At 40.2% G+C, this 15,837-nt stretch overlaps 17 non-coding genes across 17 annotated transcripts; all 17 read left to right on the top strand.

Annotated features, from left to right (window-relative positions):
- The first annotated feature begins 472 nt into the window (after positions 1-472).
- On the top strand, positions 473-544 carry trnaa-cgc (transfer RNA alanine (anticodon CGC)). Its single transcript has one exon. It is a non-coding gene; the product is annotated as a tRNA-Ala (tRNA).
- Positions 545-1,014: 470 nt separating this feature from the next.
- trnat-ugu (transfer RNA threonine (anticodon UGU)) lies at positions 1,015-1,086 on the top strand. Its single transcript has one exon. It is a non-coding gene; the product is annotated as a tRNA-Thr (tRNA).
- Positions 1,087-2,224: 1,138 nt separating this feature from the next.
- Positions 2,225-2,296, top strand: trnaa-cgc (transfer RNA alanine (anticodon CGC)). The gene has a single exon. It is a non-coding gene; the product is annotated as a tRNA-Ala (tRNA).
- Positions 2,297-2,766: 470 nt separating this feature from the next.
- trnat-ugu (transfer RNA threonine (anticodon UGU)) lies at positions 2,767-2,838 on the top strand. Its single transcript has one exon. It is a non-coding gene; the product is annotated as a tRNA-Thr (tRNA).
- A 1,138-nt stretch (positions 2,839-3,976) lies between these two features.
- trnaa-cgc (transfer RNA alanine (anticodon CGC)) lies at positions 3,977-4,048 on the top strand. The gene has a single exon. It is a non-coding gene; the product is annotated as a tRNA-Ala (tRNA).
- Positions 4,049-4,519: 471 nt separating this feature from the next.
- Positions 4,520-4,591, top strand: trnat-ugu (transfer RNA threonine (anticodon UGU)). The gene has a single exon. It is a non-coding gene; the product is annotated as a tRNA-Thr (tRNA).
- Positions 4,592-5,729: 1,138 nt separating this feature from the next.
- On the top strand, positions 5,730-5,801 carry trnaa-cgc (transfer RNA alanine (anticodon CGC)). Its single transcript has one exon. It is a non-coding gene; the product is annotated as a tRNA-Ala (tRNA).
- A 469-nt stretch (positions 5,802-6,270) lies between these two features.
- Positions 6,271-6,342, top strand: trnat-ugu (transfer RNA threonine (anticodon UGU)). The gene has a single exon. It is a non-coding gene; the product is annotated as a tRNA-Thr (tRNA).
- Positions 6,343-7,480: 1,138 nt separating this feature from the next.
- Positions 7,481-7,552, top strand: trnaa-cgc (transfer RNA alanine (anticodon CGC)). The gene has a single exon. It is a non-coding gene; the product is annotated as a tRNA-Ala (tRNA).
- Positions 7,553-9,229: 1,677 nt separating this feature from the next.
- On the top strand, positions 9,230-9,301 carry trnaa-cgc (transfer RNA alanine (anticodon CGC)). The gene has a single exon. It is a non-coding gene; the product is annotated as a tRNA-Ala (tRNA).
- A 469-nt stretch (positions 9,302-9,770) lies between these two features.
- trnat-ugu (transfer RNA threonine (anticodon UGU)) lies at positions 9,771-9,842 on the top strand. The gene has a single exon. It is a non-coding gene; the product is annotated as a tRNA-Thr (tRNA).
- Positions 9,843-10,980: 1,138 nt separating this feature from the next.
- Positions 10,981-11,052, top strand: trnaa-cgc (transfer RNA alanine (anticodon CGC)). The gene has a single exon. It is a non-coding gene; the product is annotated as a tRNA-Ala (tRNA).
- Positions 11,053-11,521: 469 nt separating this feature from the next.
- On the top strand, positions 11,522-11,593 carry trnat-ugu (transfer RNA threonine (anticodon UGU)). The gene has a single exon. It is a non-coding gene; the product is annotated as a tRNA-Thr (tRNA).
- A 1,138-nt stretch (positions 11,594-12,731) lies between these two features.
- On the top strand, positions 12,732-12,803 carry trnaa-cgc (transfer RNA alanine (anticodon CGC)). The gene has a single exon. It is a non-coding gene; the product is annotated as a tRNA-Ala (tRNA).
- A 469-nt stretch (positions 12,804-13,272) lies between these two features.
- trnat-ugu (transfer RNA threonine (anticodon UGU)) lies at positions 13,273-13,344 on the top strand. The gene has a single exon. It is a non-coding gene; the product is annotated as a tRNA-Thr (tRNA).
- Positions 13,345-14,483: 1,139 nt separating this feature from the next.
- trnaa-cgc (transfer RNA alanine (anticodon CGC)) lies at positions 14,484-14,555 on the top strand. Its single transcript has one exon. It is a non-coding gene; the product is annotated as a tRNA-Ala (tRNA).
- A 468-nt stretch (positions 14,556-15,023) lies between these two features.
- On the top strand, positions 15,024-15,095 carry trnat-ugu (transfer RNA threonine (anticodon UGU)). Its single transcript has one exon. It is a non-coding gene; the product is annotated as a tRNA-Thr (tRNA).
- The last annotated feature ends 742 nt before the right edge of the window (positions 15,096-15,837 follow it).

The raw sequence follows: 15,837 nt of genomic DNA, 5'->3' as shown, positions 1-15,837 counted from the left end.
CTCACTAACTTTAAACATCAGCTATCTGAGCAGCTAACCGATCGCTGCAGCTGTACATAGGCCATCTGTAAATAGCCCACCCAATCTACCTACCTCATCCCCATATTGTTTTTATTTACTTTCTGCTCTTTTGCACACCAGTATTTGTACTTGCACATCATCATCTGCTCATCTATCACTCCAGTGTTAATTTGCTAAATTGTAATTACCTCACTACCATGGCCTATTTATTACCTTACCTCCTCATGCCATTTGCACACACTGAATATAGACTTTCTTTTCTTCTATTGTGTTATTGACTGTACGCTTGTTTATTCCATTTGTAACTCTATGTTGTTGTTTGTGTCGCACTGCTTTGCTTTATCTTGGCCAGGTTGCAGTTCTCAATGAGAACTTGTTCTCCACTAGCTTACCTGGTTAAATAAAGGTGAAATAAAATAAAATAAGATACATTTTTAATCTTTCCCAGAACGGGGATGTAGCTCAGTGGTAGAGCGCATGCTTCGCATGTATGAGGTCCTGGGTTCAATCCCCAGCATCTCCATTTAAAATTACTGCATTGACCCAACCACTCCTACTTTACAGAATGTTGTAATTCTAAGCAGGAAACAGAGACGTGCTAAATAATTTGGTTTTGTAATCTGAAGAACATTCCTTCAATCCCTGTTCGTACAATTATAGAACAGAAGTGGCATGATTGCCATCTTTTATGGCGTCATTTTCAAAAACTGAAGTTCATGGGTTCGATCCCAGTCTGTACCTGGTTTAAGAATTGCTGCTATCATTTCCTTGTAGTTTCAATGGAGTGGTGTATATAAAAAGTACATTGTATTGATATTGCATTTTATCTGCAAATGAAATGGGATGGAAGCTCAGAGGGGGAGTGCATGCAAAATATGGATGAGGTCCTCGGTTCAATCCCAAGATTCTCCACTGAGTTTATTTGCGTGCCAAATTCACATTTACACAACTACTACTTTCCTGAATGTTGATATATAATTCAGAACTTAGAGTGACATGGTGGCCAAGTGGTAAGGCGTTGGTCTTGTAAACCGAAGATCATGGGTTCAAATCCCTTCTGTGCCTTTATGAAAGACATCTGATATCATGGACCTGTGCTTTAATTGGAGGACTTTGCAGAAAATCAAGTTGTATCAATATTGCAACACAGCTATTATAGTAAGTGGATGAATCTCTATGGTAGAGCCAGTACTTTACATGAATGCGGTCCAACGTTAATCCCCAACTTCTCTGTTGAGTGTAATTAGTTGTTAAATTAGCTTTTGCACAACTCCCACTTTCCAGAATGTTGACATTCTAAGAAGGAAATAGATATGCTAAATCATCTGTTTCTGTAAACTGAAGCACATGGGTTCATCCTTGTTTGACGTTTATGGAAGATAGCTGATATTATGGAAATGTACTTTCATTAGAACAGTGTAAAGAAAAGGTAAATTGTATTGATATGACCACTGCGACCTGTATGCTCTAGTCGGCTGGCCCTCGCTACCTATTCGTCACCAGACCCACTGGCTCCAGGTCATCTATAAGTCTATGCTAGGTAAAGCTCCGCCTTATCTCAACTCACTGGTCACGATAAAAACACCCACCCGTAGCACTCGCTCCAGCAGATATATCTCACTGGTCATCCCCAAAGCCAACACCTCCTTTGGCTGCCTTTCCTTCCAGTTCTCTGCTGCCAATGACTGGAACGAATTGCAAAAATCGCTGAACCTGGACACTTATATTTCCCTCACTAACTTTAAACATCAGCTATCTGAGCAGCTAACCGATCGCTGCAGCTGTACATAGGCCATCTGTAAATAGCCCACCCAATCTACCTACCTCATCCCCATATTGTTTTTATTTACTTTCTGCTCTTTTGCACACCAGTATTTGTACTTGCACATCATCATCTGCTCATCTATCACTCCAGTGTTAATTTGCTAAATTGTAATTACCTCACTACCATGGCCTATTTATTACCTTACCTCCTCATGCCATTTGCACACACTGAATATAGACTTTCTTTTCTTCTATTGTGTTATTGACTGTACGCTTGTTTATTCCATTTGTAACTCTATGTTGTTGTTTGTGTCGCACTGCTTTGCTTTATCTTGGCCAGGTTGCAGTTCTCAATGAGAACTTGTTCTCCACTAGCTTACCTGGTTAAATAAAGGTGAAATAAAATAAAATAAGATACATTTTTAATCTTTCCCAGAACGGGGATGTAGCTCAGTGGTAGAGCGCATGCTTCGCATGTATGAGGTCCTGGGTTCAATCCCCAGCATCTCCATTTAAAATTACTGCATTGACCCAACCACTCCTACTTTACAGAATGTTGTAATTCTAAGCAGGAAACAGAGACGTGCTAAATAATTTGGTTTTGTAATCTGAAGAACATTCCTTCAATCCCTGTTCGTACAATTATAGAACAGAAGTGGCATGATTGCCATCTTTTATGGCGTCATTTTCAAAAACTGAAGTTCATGGGTTCGATCCCAGTCTGTACCTGGTTTAAGAATTGCTGCTATCATTTCCTTGTAGTTTCAATGGAGTGGTGTATATAAAAAGTACATTGTATTGATATTGCATTTTATCTGCAAATGAAATGGGATGGAAGCTCAGAGGGGGAGTGCATGCAAAATATGGATGAGGTCCTCGGTTCAATCCCAAGATTCTCCACTGAGTTTATTTGCGTGCCAAATTCACATTTACACAACTACTACTTTCCTGAATGTTGATATATAATTCAGAACTTAGAGTGACATGGTGGCCAAGTGGTAAGGCGTTGGTCTTGTAAACCGAAGATCATGGGTTCAAATCCCTTCTGTGCCTTTATGAAAGACATCTGATATCATGGACCTGTGCTTTAATTGGAGGACTTTGCAGAAAATCAAGTTGTATCAATATTGCAACACAGCTATTATAGTAAGTGGATGAATCTCTATGGTAGAGCCAGTACTTTACATGAATGCGGTCCAACGTTAATCCCCAACTTCTCTGTTGAGTGTAATTAGTTGTTAAATTAGCTTTTGCACAACTCCCACTTTCCAGAATGTTGACATTCTAAGAAGGAAATAGATATGCTAAATCATCTGTTTCTGTAAACTGAAGCACATGGGTTCATCCTTGTTTGACGTTTATGGAAGATAGCTGATATTATGGAAATGTACTTTCATTAGAACAGTGTAAAGAAAAGGTAAATTGTATTGATATGACCACTGCGACCTGTATGCTCTAGTCGGCTGGCCCTCGCTACCTATTCGTCACCAGACCCACTGGCTCCAGGTCATCTATAAGTCTATGCTAGGTAAAGCTCCGCCTTATCTCAACTCACTGGTCACGATAAAAACACCCACCCGTAGCACTCGCTCCAGCAGATATATCTCACTGGTCATCCCCAAAGCCAACACCTCCTTTGGCTGCCTTTCCTTCCAGTTCTCTGCTGCCAATGACTGGAACGAATTGCAAAAATCGCTGAACCTGGACACTTATATTTCCCTCACTAACTTTAAACATCAGCTATCTGAGCAGCTAACCGATCGCTGCAGCTGTACATAGGCCATCTGTAAATAGCCCACCCAATCTACCTACCTCATCCCCATATTGTTTTTATTTACTTTCTGCTCTTTTGCACACCAGTATTTGTACTTGCACATCATCATCTGCTCATCTATCACTCCAGTGTTAATTTGCTAAATTGTAATTACCTCACTACCATGGCCTATTTATTACCTTACCTCCTCATGCCATTTGCACACACTGAATATAGACTTTCTTTTCTTCTATTGTGTTATTGACTGTACGCTTGTTTATTCCATTTGTAACTCTATGTTGTTGTTTGTGTCGCACTGCTTTGCTTTATCTTGGCCAGGTTGCAGTTCTCAATGAGAACTTGTTCTCCACTAGCTTACCTGGTTAAATAAAGGTGAAATAAAATAAAATAAGATACATTTTTAATCTTTCCCAGAACGGGGATGTAGCTCAGTGGTAGAGCGCATGCTTCGCATGTATGAGGTCCTGGGTTCAATCCCCAGCATCTCCATTTAAAATTACTGCATTGACCCAACCAGCTCCTACTTTACAGAATGTTGTAATTCTAAGCAGGAAACAGAGACGTGCTAAATAATTTGGTTTTGTAATCTGAAGAACATTCCTTCAATCCCTGTTCGTACAATTATAGAACAGAAGTGGCATGATTGCCATCTTTTATGGCGTCATTTTCAAAAACTGAAGTTCATGGGTTCGATCCCAGTCTGTACCTGGTTTAAGAATTGCTGCTATCATTTCCTTGTAGTTTCAATGGAGTGGTGTATATAAAAAGTACATTGTATTGATATTGCATTTTATCTGCAAATGAAATGGGATGGAAGCTCAGAGGGGGAGTGCATGCAAAATATGGATGAGGTCCTCGGTTCAATCCCAAGATTCTCCACTGAGTTTATTTGCGTGCCAAATTCACATTTACACAACTACTACTTTCCTGAATGTTGATATATAATTCAGAACGTAGAGTGGCATGGTGGCCAAGTGGTAAGGCGTTGGTCTTGTAAACCGAAGATCATGGGTTCAAATCCCTTCTGTGCCTTTATGAAAGACATCTGATATCATGGACCTGTGCATTAATTGGAGGACTTTGCAGAAAATCAAGTTGTATCAATATTGCAACACAGCTATTATAGTAAGTGGATGAATCTCTATGGTAGAGCCAGTACTTTACATGAATGCGGTCCAACGTTAATCCCCAACTTCTCTGTTGAGTGTAATTAGTTGTTAAATTAGCTTTTGCACAACTCCCACTTTCCAGAATGTTGACATTCTAAGAAGGAAATAGATATGCTAAATCATCTGTTTCTGTAAACTGAAGCACATGGGTTCATCCTTGTTTGACGTTTATGGAAGATAGCTGATATTATGGAAATGTACTTTCATTAGAACAGTGTAAAGAAAAGGTAAATTGTATTGATATGACCACTGCGACCTGTATGCTCTAGTCGGCTGGCCCTCGCTACCTATTCGTCACCAGACCCACTGGCTCCAGGTCATCTATAAGTCTATGCTAGGTAAAGCTCCGCCTTATCTCAACTCACTGGTCACGATAAAAACACCCACCCGTAGCACTCGCTCCAGCAGATATATCTCACTGGTCATCCCCAAAGCCAACACCTCCTTTGGCTGCCTTTCCTTCCAGTTCTCTGCTGCCAATGACTGGAACGAATTGCAAAAATCGCTGAACCTGGACACTTATATTTCCCTCACTAACTTTAAACATCAGCTATCTGAGCAGCTAACCGATCGCTGCAGCTGTACATAGGCCATCTGTAAATAGCCCACCCAATCTACCTACCTCATCCCCATATTGTTTTTATTTACTTTCTGCTCTTTTGCACACCAGTATTTGTACTTGCACATCATCATCTGCTCATCTATCACTCCAGTGTTAATTTGCTAAATTGTAATTACCTCACTACCATGGCCTATTTATTACCTTACCTCCTCATGCCATTTGCACACACTGAATATAGACTTTCTTTTCTTCTATTGTGTTATTGACTGTACGCTTGTTTATTCCATTTGTAACTCTATGTTGTTGTTTGTGTCGCACTGCTTTGCTTTATCTTGGCCAGGTTGCAGTTCTCAATGAGAACTTGTTCTCCACTAGCTTACCTGGTTAAATAAAGGTGAAATAAAATAAAATAAGATACATTTTTAATCTTTCCCAGAACGGGGATGTAGCTCAGTGGTAGAGCGCATGCTTCGCATGTATGAGGTCCTGGGTTCAATCCCCAGCATCTCCATTTAAAATTACTGCATTGACCCAACACTCCTACTTTACAGAATGTTGTAATTCTAAGCAGGAAACAGAGACGTGCTAAATAATTTGGTTTTGTAATCTGAAGAACATTCCTTCAATCCCTGTTCGTACAATTATAGAACAGAAGTGGCATGATTGCCATCTTTTATGGCGTCATTTTCAAAAACTGAAGTTCATGGGTTCGATCCCAGTCTGTACCTGGTTTAAGAATTGCTGCTATCATTTCCTTGTAGTTTCAATGGAGTGGTGTATATAAAAAGTACATTGTATTGATATTGCATTTTATCTGCAAATGAAATGGGATGGAAGCTCAGAGGGGGAGTGCATGCAAAATATGGATGAGGTCCTCGGTTCAATCCCAAGATTCTCCACTGAGTTTATTTGCGTGCCAAATTCACATTTACACAACTACTACTTTCCTGAATGTTGATATATAATTCAGAACTTAGAGTGACATGGTGGCCAAGTGGTAAGGCGTTGGTCTTGTAAACCGAAGATCATGGGTTCAAATCCCTTCTGTGCCTTTATGAAAGACATCTGATATCATGGACCTGTGCTTTAATTGGAGGACTTTGCAGAAAATCAAGTTGTATCAATATTGCAACACAGCTATTATAGTAAGTGGATGAATCTCTATGGTAGAGCCAGTACTTTACATGAATGCGGTCCAACGTTAATCCCCAACTTCTCTGTTGAGTGTAATTAGTTGTTAAATTAGCTTTTGCACAACTCCCACTTTCCAGAATGTTGACATTCTAAGAAGGAAATAGATATGCTAAATCATCTGTTTCTGTAAACTGAAGCACATGGGTTCATCCTTGTTTGACGTTTATGGAAGATAGCTGATATTATGGAAATGTACTTTCATTAGAACAGTGTAAAGAAAAGGTAAATTGTATTGATATGACCACTGCGACCTGTATGCTCTAGTCGGCTGGCCCTCGCTACCTATTCGTCACCAGACCCACTGGCTCCAGGTCATCTATAAGTCTATGCTAGGTAAAGCTCCGCCTTATCTCAACTCACTGGTCACGATAAAAACACCCACCCGTAGCACTCGCTCCAGCAGATATATCTCACTGGTCATCCCCAAAGCCAACACCTCCTTTGGCTGCCTTTCCTTCCAGTTCTCTGCTGCCAATGACTGGAACGAATTGCAAAAATCGCTGAACCTGGACACTTATATTTCCCTCACTAACTTTAAACATCAGCTATCTGAGCAGCTAACCGATCGCTGCAGCTGTACATAGGCCATCTGTAAATAGCCCACCCAATCTACCTACCTCATCCCCATATTGTTTTTATTTACTTTCTGCTCTTTTGCACACCAGTATTTGTACTTGCACATCATCATCTGCTCATCTATCACTCCAGTGTTAATTTGCTAAATTGTAATTACCTCACTACCATGGCCTATTTATTACCTTACCTCCTCATGCCATTTGCACACACTGAATATAGACTTTCTTTTCTTCTATTGTGTTATTGACTGTACGCTTGTTTATTCCATTTGTAACTCTATGTTGTTGTTTGTGTCGCACTGCTTTGCTTTATCTTGGCCAGGTTGCAGTTCTCAATGAGAACTTGTTCTCCACTAGCTTACCTGGTTAAATAAAGGTGAAATAAAATAAAATAAGATACATTTTTAATCTTTCCCAGAACGGGGATGTAGCTCAGTGGTAGAGCGCATGCTTCGCATGTATGAGGTCCTGGGTTCAATCCCCAGCATCTCCATTTAAAATTACTGTATTGACCCAACTCATACTTTACAGAATGTTGTAATTCTAAGCAGGAAACAGAGACGTGCTAAATAATTTGGTTTTGTAATCTGAAGAACATTCCTTCAATCCCTGTTCGTACAATTATAGAACAGAAGTGGCATGATTGCCATCTTTTATGGCGTCATTTTCAAAAACTGAAGTTCATGGGTTCGATCCCAGTCTGTACCTGGTTTAAGAATTGCTGCTATCATTTCCTTGTAGTTTCAATGGAGTGGTGTATATAAAAAGTACATTGTATTGATATTGCATTTTATCTGCAAATGAAATGGGATGGAAGCTCAGAGGGGGAGTGCATGCAAAATATGGATGAGGTCCTCGGTTCAATCCCAAGATTCTCCACTGAGTTTATTTGCGTGCCAAATTCACATTTACACAACTACTACTTTCCTGAATGTTGATATATAATTCAGAACTTAGAGTGACATGGTGGCCAAGTGGTAAGGCGTTGGTCTTGTAAACCGAATATCATGGGTTCAAATCCCTTCTGTGCCTTTATGAAAGACATCTGATATCATGGACCTGTGCATTAATTGGAGGACTTTGCAGAAAATCAAGTTGTATCAATATTGCAACACAGCTATTATAGTAAGTGGATGAATCTCTATGGTAGAGCCAGTACTTTACATGAATGCGGTCCAACGTTAATCCCCAACTTCTCTGTTGAGTGTAATTAGTTGTTAAATTAGCTTTTGCACAACTCCCACTTTCCAGAATGTTGACATTCTAAGAAGGAAATAGATATGCTAAATCATCTGTTTCTGTAAACTGAAGCACATGGGTTCATCCTTGTTTGACGTTTATGGAAGATAGCTGATATTATGGAAATGTACTTTCATTAGAACAGTGTAAAGAAAAGGTAAATTGTATTGATATGACCACTGCGACCTGTATGCTCTAGTCGGCTGGCCCTCGCTACCTATTCGTCACCAGACCCACTGGCTCCAGGTCATCTATAAGTCTATGCTAGGTAAAGCTCCGCCTTATCTCAACTCACTGGTCACGATAAAAACACCCACCCGTAGCACTCGCTCCAGCAGATATATCTCACTGGTCATCCCCAAAGCCAACACCTCCTTTGGCTGCCTTTCCTTCCAGTTCTCTGCTGCCAATGACTGGAACGAATTGCAAAAATCGCTGAACCTGGACACTTATATTTCCCTCACTAACTTTAAACATCAGCTATCTGAGCAGCTAACCGATCGCTGCAGCTGTACATAGGCCATCTGTAAATAGCCCACCCAATCTACCTACCTCATCCCCATATTGTTTTTATTTACTTTCTGCTCTTTTGCACACCAGTATTTGTACTTGCACATCATCATCTGCTCATCTATCACTCCAGTGTTAATTTGCTAAATTGTAATTACCTCACTACCATGGCCTATTTATTACCTTACCTCCTCATGCCATTTGCACACACTGAATATAGACTTTCTTTTCTTCTATTGTGTTATTGACTGTACGCTTGTTTATTCCATTTGTAACTCTATGTTGTTGTTTGTGTCGCACTGCTTTGCTTTATCTTGGCCAGGTTGCAGTTCTCAATGAGAACTTGTTCTCCACTAGCTTACCTGGTTAAATAAAGGTGAAATAAAATAAAATAAGATACATTTTTAATCTTTCCCAGAACGGGGATGTAGCTCAGTGGTAGAGCGCATGCTTCGCATGTATGAGGTCCTGGGTTCAATCCCCAGCATCTCCATTTAAAATTACTGCATTGACCCAACCCTCCTACTTTACAGAATGTTGTAATTCTAAGCAGGAAACAGAGACGTGCTAAATAATTTGGTTTTGTAATCTGAAGAACATTCCTTCAATCCCTGTTCGTACAATTATAGAACAGAAGTGGCATGATTGCCATCTTTTATGGCGTCATTTTCAAAAACTGAAGTTCATGGGTTCGATCCCAGTCTGTACCTGGTTTAAGAATTGCTGCTATCATTTCCTTGTAGTTTCAATGGAGTGGTGTATATAAAAAGTACATTGTATTGATATTGCATTTTATCTGCAAATGAAATGGGATGGAAGCTCAGAGGGGGAGTGCATGCAAAATATGGATGAGGTCCTCGGTTCAATCCCAAGATTCTCCACTGAGTTTATTTGCGTGCCAAATTCACATTTACACAACTACTACTTTCCTGAATGTTGATATATAATTCAGAACTTAGAGTGACATGGTGGCCAAGTGGTAAGGCGTTGGTCTTGTAAACCGAAGATCATGGGTTCAAATCCCTTCTGTGCCTTTATGAAAGACATCTGATATCATGGACCTGTGCATTAATTGGAGGACTTTGCAGAAAATCAAGTTGTATCAATATTGCAACACAGCTATTATAGTAAGTGGATGAATCTCTATGGTAGAGCCAGTACTTTACATGAATGCGGTCCAACGTTAATCCCCAACTTCTCTGTTGAGTGTAATTAGTTGTTAAATTAGCTTTTGCACAACTCCCACTTTCCAGAATGTTGACATTCTAAGAAGGAAATAGATATGCTAAATCATCTGTTTCTGTAAACTGAAGCACATGGGTTCATCCTTGTTTGACGTTTATGGAAGATAGCTGATATTATGGAAATGTACTTTCATTAGAACAGTGTAAAGAAAAGGTAAATTGTATTGATATGACCACTGCGACCTGTATGCTCTAGTCGGCTGGCCCTCGCTACCTATTCGTCACCAGACCCACTGGCTCCAGGTCATCTATAAGTCTATGCTAGGTAAAGCTCCGCCTTATCTCAACTCACTGGTCACGATAAAAACACCCACCCGTAGCACTCGCTCCAGCAGATATATCTCACTGGTCATCCCCAAAGCCAACACCTCCTTTGGCTGCCTTTCCTTCCAGTTCTCTGCTGCCAATGACTGGAACGAATTGCAAAAATCGCTGAACCTGGACACTTATATTTCCCTCACTAACTTTAAACATCAGCTATCTGAGCAGCTAACCGATCGCTGCAGCTGTACATAGGCCATCTGTAAATAGCCCACCCAATCTACCTACCTCATCCCCATATTGTTTTTATTTACTTTCTGCTCTTTTGCACACCAGTATTTGTACTTGCACATCATCATCTGCTCATCTGTCACTCCAGTGTTAATTTGCTCAATTGTAATTACCTCACTACCATGGCCTATTTATTACCTTACCTCCTCATGCCATTTGCACACACTGAATATAGACTTTCTTTTCTTCTATTGTGTTATTGACTGTACGCTTGTTTATTCCATTTGTAACTCTATGTTGTTGTTTGTGTCGCACTGCTTTGCTTTATCTTGGCCAGGTTGCAGTTCTCAATGAGAACTTGTTCTCCACTAGCTTACCTGGTTAAATAAAGGTGAAATAAAATAAAATAAGATACATTTTTAATCTTTCCCAGAACGGGGATGTAGCTCAGTGGTAGAGCGCATGCTTCGCATGTATGAGGTCCTGGGTTCAATCCCCAGCATCTCCATTTAAAATTACTGCATTGACCCAACACTCCTACTTTACAGAATGTTGTAATTCTAAGCAGGAAACAGAGACGTGCTAAATAATTTGGTTTTGTAATCTGAAGAACATTCCTTCAATCCCTGTTCGTACAATTATAGAACAGAAGTGGCATGATTGCCATCTTTTATGGCGTCATTTTCAAAAACTGAAGTTCATGGGTTCGATCCCAGTCTGTACCTGGTTTAAGAATTGCTGCTATCATTTCCTTGTAGTTTCAATGGAGTGGTGTATATAAAAAGTACATTGTATTGATATTGCATTTTATCTGCAAATGAAATGGGATGGAAGCTCAGAGGGGGAGTGCATGCAAAATATGGATGAGGTCCTCGGTTCAATCCCAAGATTCTCCACTGAGTTTATTTGCGTGCCAAATTCACATTTACACAACTACTACTTTCCTGAATGTTGATATATAATTCAGAATGTAGAGTGGCATGGTGGCCAAGTGGTAAGGCGTTGGTCTTGTAAACCGAAGATCATGGGTTCAAATCCCTTCTGTGCCTTTATGAAAGACATCTGATATCATGGACCTGTGTGTTAATTGGAGGACTTTGCAGAAAATCAAGTTGTATCAATATTGCAACACAGCTATTATAGTAAGTGGATGAATCTCTATGGTAGAGCCAGTACTTTACATGAATGCGGTCCAACGTTAATCCCCAACTTCTCTGTTGAGTGTAATTAGTTGTTAAATTAGCTTTTGCACAACTCCCACTTTCCAGAATGTTGACATTCTAAGAAGGAAATAGATATGCTAAATCATCTGTTTCAGTAAACTGAAGCACATGGGTTCATCCTTGTTTGACGTTTATGGAAGATAGCTGATATTATGGAAATGTACTTTCATTAGAACAGTGTAAAGAAAAGGTAAATTGTATTGATATGACCACTGCGACCTGTATGCTCTAGTCGGCTGGCCCTCGCTACCTATTCGTCACCAGACCCACTGGCTCCAGGTCATCTATAAGTCTATGCTAGGTAAAGCTCCGCCTTATCTCAACTCACTGGTCACGATAAAAACACCCACCCGTAGCACTCGCTCCAGCAGATATATCTCACTGGTCATCCCCAAAGCCAACACCTCCTTTGGCTGCCTTTCCTTCCAGTTCTCTGCTGCCAATGACTGGAACGAATTGCAAAAATCGCTGAACCTGGACACTTATATTTCCCTCACTAACTTTAAACATCAGCTATCTGAGCAGCTAACCGATCGCTGCAGCTGTACATAGGCCATCTGTAAATAGCCCACCCAATCTACCTACCTCATCCCCATATTGTTTTTATTTACTTTCTGCTCTTTTGCACACCAGTATTTGTACTTGCACATCATCATCTGCTCATCTATCACTCCAGTGTTAATTTGCTAAATTGTAATTACCTCACTACCATGGCCTATTTATTACCTTACCTCCTCATGCCATTTGCACACACTGAATATAGACTTTCTTTTCTTCTATTGTGTTATTGACTGTACGCTTGTTTATTCCATTTGTAACTCTATGTTGTTGTTTGTGTCGCACTGCTTTGCTTTATCTTGGCCAGGTTGCAGTTCTCAATGAGAACTTGTTCTCCACTAGCTTACCTGGTTAAATAAAGGTGAAATAAAATAAAATAAGATACATTTTTAATCTTTCCCAGAACGGGGATGTAGCTCAGTGGTAGAGCGCATGCTTCGCATGTATGAGGTCCTGGGTTCAATCCCCAGCATCTCCATTTAAAATTACTGCATTGACCCAACCCTCCTACTTTACAGAATGTTGTAATTCTAAGCAGGAAACAGAGACGTGCTAAATAATTTGGTTTTGTAATCTGAAGAACATTCCTTCAATCCCTGTTCGTACAATTATAGAACAGAAGTGGCATGATTGCCATCTTTTATGGCGTCATTTTCAAAAACTGAAGTTCATGGGTTCGATCCCAGTCTGTACCTGGTTTAAGAATTGCTGCTATCATTTCCTTGTAGTTTCAATGGAGTGGTGTATATAAAAAGTACATTGTATTGATATTGCATTTTATCTGCAAATGAAATGGGATGGAAGCTCAGAGGGGGAGTGCATGCAAAATATGGATGAGGTCCTCGGTTCAATCCCAAGATTCTCCACTGAGTTTATTTGCGTGCCAAATTCACATTTACACAACTACTACTTTCCTGAATGTTGATATATAATTCAGAACTTAGAGTGACATGGTGGCCAAGTGGTAAGGCGTTGGTCTTGTAAACCGAAGATCATGGGTTCAAATCCCTTCTGTGCCTTTATGAAAGACATCTGATATCATGGACCTGTGCATTAATTGGAGGACTTTGCAGAAAATCAAGTTGTATCAATATTGCAACACAGCTATTATAGTAAGTGGATGAATCTCTATGGTAGAGCCAGTACTTTACATGAATGCGGTCCAACGTTAATCCCCAACTTCTCTGTTGAGTGTAATTAGTTGTTAAATTAGCTTTTGCACAACTCCCACTTTCCAGAATGTTGACATTCTAAGAAGGAAATAGATATGCTAAATCATCTGTTTCTGTAAACTGAAGCACATGGGTTCATCCTTGTTCGACGTTTATGGAAGATAGCTGATATTATGGAAATGTACTTTCATTAGAACAGTGTAAAGAAAAGGTAAATTGTATTGATATGACCACTGCGACCTGTATGCTCTAGTCGGCTGGCCCTCGCTACCTATTCGTCACCAGACCCACTGGCTCCAGGTCATCTATAAGTCTATGCTAGGTAAAGCTCCGCCTTATCTCAACTCACTGGTCACGATAAAAACACCCACCCGTAGCACTTCGCTCCAGCAGATATATCTCACTGGTCATCCCCAAAGCCAACACCTCCTTTGGCTGCCTTTCCTTCCAGTTCTCTGCTGCCAATGACTGGAACGAATTGCAAAAATCGCTGAACCTGGACACTTATATTTCCCTCACTAACTTTAAACATCAGCTATCTGAGCAGCTAACCGATCGCTGCAGCTGTACATAGGCCATCTGTAAATAGCCCACCCAATCTACCTACCTCATCCCCATATTGTTTTTATTTACTTTCTGCTCTTTTGCACACCAGTATTTGTACTTGCACATCATCATCTGCTCATCTATCACTCCAGTGTTAATTTGCTAAATTGTAATTACCTCACTACCATGGCCTATTTATTACCTTACCTCCTCATGCCATTTGCACACACTGAATATAGACTTTCTTTTCTTCTATTGTGTTATTGACTGTACGCTTGTTTATTCCATTTGTAACTCTATGTTGTTGTTTGTGTCGCACTGCTTTGCTTTATCTTGGCCAGGTTGCAGTTCTCAATGAGAACTTGTTCTCCACTAGCTTACCTGGTTAAATAAAGGTGAAATAAAATAAAATAAGATACATTTTTAATCTTTCCCAGAACGGGGATGTAGCTCAGTGGTAGAGCGCATGCTTCGCATGTATGAGGTCCTGGGTTCAATCCCCAGCATCTCCATTTAAAATTACTGCATTGACCCAACCTCCTACTTTACAGAATGTTGTAATTCTAAGCAGGAAACAGAGACGTGCTAAATAATTTGGTTTTGTAATCTGAAGAACATTCCTTCAATCCCTGTTCGTACAATTATAGAACAGAAGTGGCATGATTGCCATCTTTTATGGCGTCATTTTCAAAAACTGAAGTTCATGGGTTCGATCCCAGTCTGTACCTGGTTTAAGAATTGCTGCTATCATTTCCTTGTAGTTTCAATGGAGTGGTGTATATAAAAAGTACATTGTATTGATATTGCATTTTATCTGCAAATGAAATGGGATGGAAGCTCAGAGGGGGAGTGCATGCAAAATATGGATGAGGTCCTCGGTTCAATCCCAAGATTCTCCACTGAGTTTATTTGCGTGCCAAATTCACATTTACACAACTACTACTTTCCTGAATGTTGATATATAATTCAGAACTTAGAGTGACATGGTGGCCAAGTGGTAAGGCGTTGGTCTTGTAAACCGAAGATCATGGGTTCAAATCCCTTCTGTGCCTTTATGAAAGACATCTGATATCATGGACCTGTGCATTAATTGGAGGACTTTGCAGAAAATCAAGTTGTATCAATATTGCAACACAGCTATTATAGTAAGTGGATGAATCTCTATGGTAGAGCCAGTACTTTACATGAATGCGGTCCAACGTTAATCCCCAACTTCTCTGTTGAGTGTAATTAGTTGTTAAATTAGCTTTTGCACAACTCCCACTTTCCAGAATGTTGACATTCTAAGAAGGAAATAGATATGCTAAATCATCTGTTTCTGTAAACTGAAGCACATGGGTTCATCCTTGTTCGACGTTTATGGAAGATAGCTGATATTATGGAAATGTACTTTCATTAGAACAGTGTAAAGAAAAGGTAAATTGTATTGATATGACCACTGCGACCTGTATGCTCTAGTCGGCTGGCCCTCGCTACCTATTCGTCACCAGACCCACTGGCTCCAGGTCATCTATAAGTCTATGCTAGGTAAAGCTCCGCCTTATCTCAACTCACTGGTCACGATAAAAACACCCACCCGTAGCACTCGCTCCAGCAGATATATCTCACTGGTCATCCCCAAAGCCAACACCTCCTTTGGCTGCCTTTCCTTCCAGTTCTCTGCTGCCAATGACTGGAACGAATTGCAAAAATCGCTGAACCTGGACACTTATATTTCCCTCACTAACTTTAAACATCAGCTATCTGAGCAGCTAACCGATCGCTGCAGCTGTACATAGGCCATCTGTAAATAAT

Source organism: Salmo salar, unplaced genomic scaffold, assembly GCF_905237065.1.
Source record: "Salmo salar unplaced genomic scaffold, Ssal_v3.1, whole genome shotgun sequence".
Classification (NCBI taxonomy): domain Eukaryota; kingdom Metazoa; phylum Chordata; class Actinopteri; order Salmoniformes; family Salmonidae; genus Salmo; species Salmo salar.
The sequence above is the reverse complement of the archived record's forward strand: the minus strand, read 5'-3'. Positions and strand labels throughout refer to the sequence as shown.